This window comes from Dipodomys spectabilis, unplaced genomic scaffold (genome assembly GCF_019054845.1).
Source record: "Dipodomys spectabilis isolate Male_0828 unplaced genomic scaffold, ASM1905484v1 ptg000051l, whole genome shotgun sequence".
Taxonomy (NCBI): Eukaryota; Metazoa; Chordata; class Mammalia; order Rodentia; family Heteromyidae; genus Dipodomys; species Dipodomys spectabilis.
This window is the reverse complement of record NW_024870728.1, coordinates 24,135,827-24,145,839: the sequence shown is the minus strand read 5'-3', so window position 1 is coordinate 24,145,839 and position 10,013 is coordinate 24,135,827.

Below are 10,013 nucleotides of genomic sequence, written 5' to 3'. Positions count from 1 at the left end.
TGAGATTGGAATATAGAAAACTTAGTGTGTTTCTGATCATAGCAACCACTTTCAATAATATGGAGGTTAAACCATCTTTTTTTAACAGAAAAATTGTCCCCAATACTTCAGTCTTAGACTGAAGATAGAAGAGAACAAGGAAGTGGTAATATTGAAAGGAAGGAGGTGAATGACTAGGGTAGGATGTCAAAGTTACATGAAAGCATTTTGACTCAGCCTTGCTAGGGGAAGCTTTAGTGGGTCACCCGTGGGACAAGCAAACTCATATGTGTGCCTCTAAACCTATCAGTCATTTGCTAAAGGCCATCTCTAGGGGGACATAAATTTCCAAGAACTTGGAGCTGTCTATGTGCACAAAGCAGACTCCTTCAGCCTGAGGGCAGCCCTCAGACAAAGAGAAGCTGGTGCTGGCTAATGGGGGCTGATGTGCTTAAAAATAGAAAGAGACCAGCGGGATTCTGGAGTGAGCAGAAGCAGTGCCCTGCTATAGGCATTTCACATTCTCTTAATACTTCTCAGGGCCATATTTATATCTTCTCTCAAGCAAGGAGAAAGAATCCTTCCTCTGTTAGAGAAGAAGCAGGGTAGGGTTAGAAGACCATGAGTTTTGTGACTCTGCCTCTTCCTAGCTGTGTGATTTGGGCAAGTTGCTTGATCCCTTCCAACATCCTCCTTCCCATCTGTTAATTGTGGATGTAGCACTGACCACCCATCCTCAGATGTTTTTTCTAAGGCTTGAGGAGCAAATAGTTTTAAGGTATATTGCAGAGAGGGTGACACAGAACATGGCAGCTTTGTATTACTTCTCTCAACTCCTCAAATATCACAAAGAAAAGCAGATAGAGGCTTCCTTTCAGTAATCTCTAACATTACCAAGCTAGGGAACCCCATTACTCAAAGACAGCTCTTAAGTATTCAAATCAGAAACACATCATTATCCTACATGGAAACAATAAGTCATTCTTGGGTATATCATTTTTTATTGAACTTTGTCAAAATTGATCATAGAGCTCACAATCAAATTTTTTTTTCTGAAAGGCCAATCGATATCCCTCAACACCTCAGAATGCTTCTCTTGGCAAGGAGACTAATTCTAGAACTTGGGGCTACAGATGTGTAAAGAGTCCTGTCATTAGCTAAGTACTTGCTTGCTGTAGCATGGCGGGACCTCCAGGAATGGACGTCTACACTCGTCAAACTAGATACTGGATTTTTTTTCCTTGATAGAGCAAGAGTGTCAAGGTGGCTCATGAACTGTGTTCTAATTTGAAGATAACAGCATGAGCTTGTCATTATTTGTAGCCTTATCAGTTAGCACCATGTAGAGAAAATACAAATGAAATTGTTACTTTGCATTGCTTTTCATGGCTAAATGCAAGAAGGGAAAGGCTCTGCAACTATTTTAGTGTCTGGCAACCATTGACCAAATGGTGACCAGAGGATCCATGGGCCTAGCTTTGATGGAATCGAAAGGGCATCCTGGATCCCAATTTGTTCATTCTGGAATCAATAAGAGGGATTTGCAATAAATATCTTTGTTTGGTTAAATCAGAAACATTTGAGACTAGATGATGCTAAATTCTGTCTTTGCTTTTTATACATAAACTTACAATCTTGTACTATATTGCTATATACAATACATATACACAGACTTCCTTTTTCATTGAGCATTCATTTTCTCCCTTCTGTTTTCCACTCAGATCTTCCTTGGCACTTATCACATAAGTATTTGCATGTATATAAACAAGTCCTAAAAATCAATCCTCCTCCTAGCATTTCCTCTGAGTAATCAGAATAGCTCCATGCTCTCATTTCACAAGTTGCCAAAAATTATATTCAATTACAACTTGCTGTGGGGCCTCAAATTTCCTTCTTCTCCTTGATGGTAAGGAAAGTTATACATTCATGTTGTGGAGAGAAAGAACCCTGTGGATGTCCTCACATACATACAGACTAAAATGCTAGATCAAAACCCCAAAGATCACTTTACTGTTTATTTTTATCACACCAGATTTTATTAGCCAGATCTCACATGATGACATCCAGGCATCTCAGCAGCATGATTATGCAAATAGAGAACATGTGTGGCTAATCTCTCACGTGCTGGTCCATAGGCTACACTTGGGAAAACTGATTTATAATACGGCATCCACATCCACAGTGGATATGAAGTTGAACAAGTCAGTTTTAGATTATTGGGTCCCCAACAGGATTTGCTCTATAACTGATGGGGATCATAAGAGAATTTTGGCTGGAAACCTACAAAGGTCTTTGTAAGTCCTCAAATATCCTCTTGTATTTACACAATCCTGAGAGGAACTGTTTCCAAAAGGAAATTATATAATATACAAATTAACCTTCTCCTCTGATTGAATTTTTAAAACTTCTTCTATGTCTCTTCTCTGTCTCCAGAAAAGTCGAAGTAATTCTTAAGCAAGCAAGACGTTTTGTAGATCAACATGGTCTCAAGGGTAGAGATTATTAGACCATTACGGAAAATCAATAATGTCTTGATTCACCTCTCAGGTCCCCTAAACACCCACATCCCATAATTCTACTATAATTCAAGTTACTAATGACACTTTGTATATTGCTTTCTGTGGAAGACCCTTAAACAGCTACGCATAATACAGAAAGAGCTCCCTTTATAGTCAGGTGGGAGTTGTTTGTATTTCTGTCTTAATGCATGATTAAATGTGATTAAAGATATTGTGCTGTAATAAGGTGACCTTGTAAATCACCCTGGGGGTGATCATTGCTGATGGATTCATTAGTTTAAACTTGGGAAATGGATGCAGTTGTTCAGCTGAAGTCAAGGAGTGGAAATGGGACCAGCGGTCACTTAGGCAGGTGCAGGCCTGTGTGGCAAGCTCCTCATTTGTAACGGAGCCTGGGGATGATTTGTAGCAGCTTCTGTAGGAAAACCAGAAAGGAGCAGTCATATGCCTAGAAATGTAATCTAGGGTTATGGGAGGAGTGAGACAGCCAATCGTTTAAGAATAAGAATAAGCTGTGGCTGAAATTAGGAAAGCAACTCCATTCATAATAGCCCCACAAAAAATACCTAGGAATTAACTTAACCAAAGAAGTGAAGGACCTCTATGATGAAAACTTTAAAAACTTGAAAAAGGAAATCAAAACAGAACTTAAAAAGTGGCAAAAACTCCCATGCTCCTGGATTGGAAAGATCAACATCATGAAAATGGCAATACTTCCCAAGGCTATCTACAAATTCAATGCCATACCCATCAATATTCCAACCTCATTCTTCAAGGAAATAGGAGAGGCAATCCAAAAATTCATATGGAACAATAAAAGACCCCGAATAGCAAAAACGATCCTCAACAGAAAGAACACTGCTGGAGGAATATCAATACCAAATTTCAAACTCTACTATAAAGCCATAGTAATCAAAACAGCTTAGTACTGGCACAAGAACAGACCTCAGGACTAATGGAATAGAATTGAAAACCCAGAAATGAACCTACAGACCTATAGCCATCTAATCTTCGATAAGGGAGCTAAAAAAATAGAATGGAAGAAAGACAGCCTCTTCAGTAAATGGTGCTGGCAAAATTGGTTAACTACTTGTAGAAAACTAAAGCTAGATCCCTATATATCAACCTGCACTAGAATCAACTCCAAATGAATCAAACACCTCGGAGTCAAAGCTGACACTCTGAAAACATTACAGGATGGAATAAGAGAAACCCTAGGTCTCCTTGGCACAGGCCAAAATTTTCTTAATAGAGACCCAGAAACACAACAAATCAAAGAAAGGTTGGACAAATGGGATTGCATGAAGTTGCAGAGCTTCTGCATGGTAAAGGACATAGCTAGCAAGATCAATAGAAGCCTATGGATTGGGAGAAGATCTTCACTAGCCATACAACGGACAAGGGTCTCATGTCTAAAATATACTTGGAACTCAAAAAATTAAATCCCCCAATAACAAATCCTCAAAGAAACAACTGCCCAATAAATAAGTGGGCTAAACACTTAAAGAGAAACTTCTCTGAAGAGGAAAGAAGGATGGCCAATAGACACATAAAGAAATGCTCAACCTCCCTAGCCATAAAAAAATGCAGGGGCTGGGAAGGTGGCTCAGTGGTAGAGCGTTTGCCTTGCATGCCTGAGGCCCTGGGTTTGATTCCTCAGCACCACATAAGCAAAAAGAAAAAAAAAAAAAAAAGTGATGCTCTGGCTCAAGTGGTAGAGTGCTATCCTTGAGCTGAAGAGCTGAGGGACAGTGCCCAGGCCCAGAGTTCAGGCCCCACGACCGGACCCTCCCCCCCAAAAAAAGAAATGCAAATCAAAACCACCTCACCCCAGTTAGAATGGCTATAATCAAGAACTCTAATAACAACAGATGCTGGAGGGGATGTGGACAGGAGGCAACCTTACTGCATTGTTGGTGGGGGTGTAAACTTGTTCAACCACTTTGGAAAGTAGTATGGAGGTTCCTCAAAAAACTCCACATAGAGCTCCCCTATGACCCAGCAATCCCACTTTTGGGCATTTACCCAAATATTCACAAACAAGACCACACTAAAGCTACCAGCACGACTATGTTTATTGCAGCCCTATTTACTATAGCTAAGATATGGAACCAACCCAGATGCCCCTCAATAGATGAATGGATCAAGAAAATGTGGTATATATATATATATATATATATATATATATATATATATATATATATATATATATAATGGAATTCTATGCCTCCATCAGAAAGAATGACATTGCCCCATTTGTTAGGAAATGGAAAGACTTGGAAAAAATTATATTAAGTAAAGTAAGCCAGGCCCAAAGAAACATAGGTCCCATGGTTTCCCTTATTTGCAATATCTAGTATATGTCTGAGTCAAGCAGAAAAGGTCAGATAAGTTGATGTTAGGGAAATGAACCCTAAAATATGTATTCAAATGTTTTTTTCTTTCATGCGATTGTTTCTAACACATTTATAAGATTATTTCTTTGTTGCTTTGTATGTCCCTCCCCCACAGTATAACCCCTGCTTTCACTGTATTTGATATCGGTATAATTTGTGGAGGGGAAGGGGAAAAACACATCGTTTAAATAGGGATAGAGGTGGACCCATTACAACAATGAGATGTACAAGTCATTATGTCGAAAATGAACTTTACAACTTTGGTGCCAGAGGGGAGGGGAGGGGGAGTGGGGGGGGGGGAAACGGGGAGGATTGGGGGGGGCAGGGTAGGGGGAGGATGGGAAGGGGAAACAAAGGAGGAGGCTACAATGCTTGATAAGAAATTTACTCATTATCTTGCCCATGTAATTATAACCCCTCTGTACAGTATTTTCACAATTTAAAAAAGGAGTAATGGGAAAAAAATAAATAAAAAATAAATAAATAAAAAAGTCAAAAAAAGAATAAGAATAAGCCAGTTGAAGAATGATACTCGCTATTACAACTTTGATGGGGGGAGAGGATCTGGTGGGGGGAGGGGGGTGTATGGGAAGGGATGGGAAGGGGAAACAAAGAGGAGGCAACAATGATTGATAAAAATGTACTCGTTATCTTGCCCATGTAATTGCAACTCCTCTGTACGGTATGCTCACAATAAATAAATAATTAAAAAAAAGAAAAAAAGAAGAATGATACTCGCTAGGTTCCAGTGAGGACAGAGACCATGGATGAGTAGGGTATGGATTAATCATGGAGCAAATATTTATAGCACACTGGCTAGGCATGGTGGCTCATGTCTATGATCTCAGCTGCTTAGGAGGAAGTGATAAGGGTGTGGGGTGATGTTTCTTGTTAGTACAGGAGAAAGTTTTCAAGATCTCATCTCCATCATAAGCCAAGTGTGATGGCATGCATTTATGATCCCAGCTACATAAGAGGCCATACATAGGAGGATCATAGTCTGTGGCTGACTGCTGGCAAATCAGTGAGCTATAGTCTAAAAAATAACTAAGCACAAAGGGCTGGAGGGCCTGGGCTCAAACACCAATATTACTATAAATAGACAAATAAATACTCCTAGGCATTTTTACATCAACCTGTTTAATTTTTAAAATAATTGTCAGAGGTGGAAACTATTAGTTATCATCCCTTTGGTTCAGGTATAGAAACTGAGGTATGAAAAAGATGATATAAAGCACTGCTCTAAAATTACATAGTTGGTAACTGGCTTGGCATAGTTGATTCATATTAGGTACATTGGTTTAATGATCTTTCTTGTTATTACTTTGCTGTAGAACTTCATCGATTCAAAGCAATAAAATGGTAAAGCTTGAACATATAGGAGAAATATTTTTTAAAATCAGATTATGTTTTACATAGAATCATACAAATATGTAGCATGTGTGCTTTGGAATCAACTGGTTTTTTTGTGGATGTGTTAGAGGCTTCTGTGATGGAATTAGAGGGACAGGCAGACTGTGCGTTCTTTAGCCTACCCAGCATAGGGCCTGGCTCCAGCATGTGCTCATTTGAATGTTTTACATGTACATGACCATGGGAAGCATATGTTGTCATCCTTGTAGCTAGGAAATGGCAGATCCCAAGAGCTCTCAAGACAGTATCTAGAAGGCTTTGGGAGAAAATTAATGGAAGGGAATAGCTTGGGACACGAAGCTTGTAGTAAATGAACAGGCAGTGTGGAGACCTTGTGTGTGTCCCTGATAAGAAGTTGCTCTCCTTTCCCCCTAGCCAAGGATTCAAGGTTAAAACTGTGAAGGAGATCAGCCATTTTAGCTACAGCTTCACTTCAAGTTCTAAATCCTCTGAGCAGTCTTCTTGTTTGGTAGTTTTCTCTTGTTCTGTGGCATCAATGCTATCTTTACACTGATATCTACAAGGTTTACCATTTCAGTCTTGATCTTTCTTTCCATCAACTTCTATATAAAATAAACAACAAAGAATATAAAATGCAAAATGGTCCACATCCTATCACAGGTCGTGGGTTTCAAATCCCTCATGTCAATTTCCTTCTTTGCTATAGCCTCTTGGCTTCTGTAAACAGCAGCAACATCTACTCAGGCCTTCATGCCATAAACTGAGGTAGTACCATTAATTCTTCTTCTTCTGTACCTCTCTACTCCCCAGTCTTTCTGTAATTCCTGTGAGCTATCTTCGAATTAGTTGTGTGCACATTGAAATCATCTGAGGAACATCAAAGCTTGATGCCCAGTTTCCTAATTTCAGTGATTAAGATCCAGTTGCCCCAAGGTGAAGTCTGGGTTTCAAAAACACTTAATTTAAAATTTTAAATGTAAAAATTAAAAATGTTAAGATTCCCCTACTTTAGGTGATTATACTTAGAGGCAAAATTTGAGACTATATATACATTTATATGTATGTATATATATATATATATATATATATATATATATATATATATGCATACACAGTGGTGATTATTTTTTTTATATATATGATATATATGCATATCATAAACACACACATATATATACACATATATATATAAAAGCACCATTGCTTAGATGATTGCATGTAGTACCGCCTAACGATTGCTTAAGTTTTTCTTCTTCCCTCCCCCTTTACTATCCATTTTCCAAACTGTTGCTAGACTGATCTATTTAAAATATAGGTCATAGTGAGCACTCTCCTCGTGTGAAACACCCCAGTGGCTCTGTGATGCCGGAGAGTAAAATGCAATCCCTTTATTGAGATTTCACATGTCTACAAACCTAATTTTTTGTTCCCCTTTGACTGGATGTCTTCTACCCTTTTTCTTTCATGCTGTGCTACCACCACACTGGCCTGTTTCTTGGGTTTGCTCCCATGCCAAGCTGATTCCCATCTCAGCATGTTTATATTTGTCATTTCTTCTGCCAGAAGCTGCTTCTTCCAACTGCTGACTCCCTCATCGTTCAGGTATCGCCTGAATGTCACTTTCTCTGAGAAGCCCTATATAAAGCAACACCCATCAACCATCACTCATTCTCAAATTCTTCTTTTTATTTTCTTTATCGCACTGAGTTAATGCATGTGTTTATTCACTCTGTGTGCACGCATGTGCGTTTCTCCTCCTGGTACATGAAAAGATTGATGAAAGTGTAGCCATCATTTCTTTTGTTCGCTCCTGCATTAGCAGTATTTGGAACAGCTGCTGCCCTGAAGTGGTTTCTTATTAAATCTATGTTGACTGTCTGACTATCTGAATGGCTGAATACATTATTCAGAAAGATTTATCTTTGTGCACCATTCAGTTTGTGTGTATGTGTGTGTGTGTGTGTGTGTGTGTGTGTGTGTGTGTGTGTGTGTGAACTTGTCTCCTAGCACTTGAACTTAGGGTCTAGGTGCTGTCCATGAGCTTTTTTGATCAAGGCTAGTGCCCTACCACTTAAGCCACAGGCCCATTTCCTGATTTTGGGTGATTAATTTGAGATAAGAGTGTCACAAACCTTCTGCCCCACTGGCTTGGAACTGTGATCCTCAGATCTCAGCCTCCTTAGTAGTTAAGATTATAGGCATGAGCCACCAGCATCAGGAAATGTGTAATTCTTACAGTGTTGCTAGGACCTGGGTCTTGTGTCCATAGAAGGGAAAATTCAAGACCTAAAACTTAAATACAGCTTTTATATCCTTCCCTTCCCTTCTTCTTTACTTTTTTTTTGGGGGGGGAGCAGGAGGCATTTTAATTTGGGCTTCATATTTGCCACAATCCTCTGTCCAAATCCTTTATGGACTCATCTGTGAGAATGAGGCAGGAGGCACAGTAATAGTAGAATAGTAGAATTCAGTCTAACCCACACTAGTACCAAATTTCTAGAGGCTAAGCACAACAAGAAAGTTTGTTTTTGGTGTGGTTGCTTCCTGGAAGGCAACCCTTCCTTCATGGGATAACTAGGCATCCACTGCACATGGTTTTTGACACAGCTCCATATTAACACCACACGAGAGAAGGTAGACAGTAGTTTATTAATATTTATGAATGTTTGTCACATACACTGGCCAGAAAAGTCACAAAATGTCCTCAGAGAAAAAGGAGAATGATAAATCTTGCTGAACAAGTAGGAATGTCCATCATAATAGGAACCAGTCAAGATAAGGCAAAGAAAAAAAATTGATGAAACATTTTTAATTTACAAATATAGTGAAGGGCTGCAATCTCTGCTTCTAGTCACTGTTAAGTAATGGTGCAAACTGTTTTTCCAAAACTTGGTAAGCATAAACAACAATCAAAGCTCCCGTAGAAATTGGGTTGGATGGTAGTCATTCCGCAAGTTTGCTTGTTATTTTTCATACTCTGTGGCCAGAAGTCCTAAAACACTAAGATCTTCAAGGCTCTGTACTTCAGAGACAGTTTTGAATCAACCTTTATGAAAGAAGATATGAGAGGCCTCCTGATTTATAAATCCATTTGCGTCTACTGGATGGATACACCAAGCTCTCTTCATAAGGTATATTATACATAACAGAAAAATCAAGTGGACTTGAGCCATTCTCAAGAAAAGAACCATATCTTAGTGGTCTCCAAATTGGATTATTGCAATGTTTCTGATCAGGGTCTCCCTTGATCCATCATCCAGTAATTCAGCTGAGCAATTGCCTAATTTGTATGCCTCATGGAGATCGTTAGATCTGTGTTTGAAGATTGCATTTACTGTCATCTTGTTCAGGTACAATTCAGCTGAATAACTTTGATCTTTCAACCACTCAAACAACTTTATAGGTTACTTTCTCCCTCAATTTCTACTTAAATATTGAAATAAACCAAAGATCCTTTGGCTGCAAATATAAACCTAGAAACCCTAGCTTGTGCTTTAATCCAAATAGATGGCTCAGACATGATTCTTAAAAACTGGATAAGAAATGTACTCATTACCTTGCTCATATAACTGTAAACCCTCTGTACAGTATTTTCACAATAAAAACTTATTTTTTTTAAAAAAAGAAGGCCATATTTCCTGACCTTTCCCATAACTTGGTGCAAACTATCTCTGTTCTCTTAGGCTTCCATAATAACAATATCAGAAAAAAAATTCACTTATTGGCTTACTTTTAGCATACTTTA